This window comes from Schistocerca piceifrons, chromosome 1 (assembly GCF_021461385.2).
Source record: "Schistocerca piceifrons isolate TAMUIC-IGC-003096 chromosome 1, iqSchPice1.1, whole genome shotgun sequence".
Classification (NCBI taxonomy): Eukaryota; Metazoa; Arthropoda; class Insecta; order Orthoptera; family Acrididae; genus Schistocerca; species Schistocerca piceifrons.
In genome coordinates, this window is record NC_060138.1 from 714502081 (window position 1) to 714504980 (window position 2900).

Below are 2900 nucleotides of genomic sequence, written 5' to 3' on the forward strand. Positions count from 1 at the left end.
ACGAACTTGGGTGCACAAACGGCTAAACGTCATTTTTTCGGATGGATCGAGGTTCTGTTTACTGCATCATGATGGTCGCATTCGTGTTTGGCGACATCGCGGGGAACGCACATTGGAAGCATGTATTCGTCATCGCCATACTGACGTATCACCCGGCGTGATGGTATGGGGTGCCATTGATTACACGTCTCGGTCACCTCTTCTTCGCATTGACTGCACTTTGAACAGTGGACGTTACATTTCAGATGTGTTACGACCCGTGGATCTACCCTTCACTCGATCCCTGCGAAACCCTACGTTTCAGCAGGATGATGCACGACCGCATGTTGCAGGTCATGTACGGGCCTTTCTGGATACAGAAAATGTCCGACTGCTGCCCTGGCCGGCACATTCTCCAGATCTCTCACCAACTGAAAACGTCTGGTCAATGGTGGCCGAGCAACTGGCTCGTCACAATACACCAGTCACTACTCTTGATGAACTGTGATATCGTGCTGAAGCTGCATGGGCAGCTGTACCTGTAAACGCCATCCAAGCTCTGTTTGACTCAATGCCCAGGCGTATCAAGGGCGTTATTATGGCCAAAGGTGGTTGTTCTGGGTACTGATTTCTCAGGATCTACGCACCCAATTTGCGTGAAAATGTAATCACATGTCTGTTCTAGTATAATATATTTGTCCAATGAATACCCATTTATCATCTGCATTTCTTCTTGGTGTAACAATTTTAATGGCCAATAGTGTATGTTCGGACACCATTTACGTTAAAATAGTGGAAAGGGGGTGCATTTCTTCGAAGTTTCTGGCGCCAGCATAAGAACAGAAGTTTTTCAAAAGGACTCTCCAACATCAGAAATTTGGTCATGCAACTGTCTCTTGTGCACATTATCTAGTCTTAAGTCGTACCTATCCAAGAAGTTGACTAGGAGGGTACTTCTCTAGGTCTCGTTGGCTGGGGCAATTACCTGTAAACAGTCTTTTTCCTAAACCGCGGAACAATTTGTTCTTAGTAAACTGCGGGCTAGTGAGCAAATATACCAATTTCTGATGTGTACACTACGAAGATTGAAGCGATGAATCAACATTTGTGCCAAGGCCAGGTTTCGATCCCAGGTCAACTGCCCACGAGGCAGATGCACTACACACTACACAACCATGGGACAGTGGCTTTGTTCTATGGTACGGACAGCTGTAACACGCCTCACTCCTCAATCACAATTCCTATTCAGGCCTCAGCCCATTTGGTATCCCGTGCAGGCCAGTAAAGTCATTGTGTCATGTTGGTATAACGTTTAGCGCATCTGCCTATTGAGCAGAAGACCAGATTTAGAATCCTGGCCTTCATACAAATTTTCATTCGTCACTCCAGTATGCACATATACACTACTGGTCATTAAAATTGCTACACCAAGAAGAAATGCAGATGATAAGTGGGTATTCATTGGACAAATATATTATACTAGAACTAACATGTGATTGCATTTTCACGCAATTTCGGTGCACAGATCCTGAGAAATCAGTACGCAGAACAACCACCTCTGGCCGTAATAATGGCCTTGATACGCTTGGGCATTGAGTCCAACAGAGCTTGGATGGTCTGTACAGGTACAGCTGTCCATGCAGCTTCAAAACGATACCACAGTTCATCACGAGTAGTGACTGGCGTATTGTGATGAGTCAGTTGCTCGGCCACCATTGACCAGACGCTTTCAATTGGTAAGAGATCTGGAAAATGTGCTGGCCAGGGCATCGGTCGAACATTTTCCGTATCCAGGAAGGCCCATACATGACCTGCAACATGCGGTCGTGCATTATCCTGCTGAAAAGTAGGGTTTCGCAGGGATCGAATGAAGGGTAGAGCCACGGGTCGTAACACATCTGAAATGTAACGTCCACTGTTCAAAGTGCCGTCAATGCGAAGAAGAGGTGACCGAGACGTGTAATCAATGGCACCCCATACCATCACGCAGGGTGACAAGCCAGTATGGCGATGACGAATACACGCTTCCAATGTGCGTTCACCGCGATGTCGCCAAACACGGATGCGACCATCATCATGCTGTACCTGGATTCATCCGAAAAAATGACGTATTGCCATTCGTGCACCCAGGTTCGTTTGTTGAGTACATCATCGCAGGTGCTCCTGTCTGTGATGCAGCGTCAAGGGTAACAGCAGCCATGGTCTCCGAGCTGATAGTCCATGCTGCTGTAAACGTCGTCGAACTGTTCGTGCAGATGGTTGTTGTCTTACAAACGTCCCCATCTGTTGACCCAGGGGTCGAGACGTGGCTGCACGATCCATTACAGCCATGCGGATAAGATGCCTGTCATCTCGACTGCTAGTGGTACGAGGCCGTTGGGATCCAGCACGGCGTTCTGTACTACCCTCCTGAACCCACCGATTCCATATTCTGCTAAGAGTCATTCGATCTCGACCAACACGAGCAGCAATGTCGCGATATGATAAACCACTATCGCGATAGGCTACAATCCGACCTTCATCAAAGTCGGAAACGTGATGGTACTGATTTCTCCTTCTTACACGAGGCATCACAGCAACGTTTCACTAGGCAACGCCGGTCAGCTGCTGTATGTGTCTGAGAAATCGGTTGGAAACTTCCCTCATGTAAGCACGTTGTAGTTGTCTCCACCGGCGCCAACCTTGTGTGAATGCTCTGAAAAGCTAATCATTTGCACATCACAGCATCTTGTTCCTGTCAGTTAAATTTCGCGTCTGTAGCACGTCATCTTCGTGGTGTAGCAATTTTAATGGTGAGTAGTGTAAATTATAGATGTTTGAGACTTGAGAAGATCTCTGGAATCGTACAGTTTTATTTGAATAGGCATTTCTTGCGCAAAAAGCGGATGTTGAACTCAGGGAGTAGGTGAAGAAATTCTGGT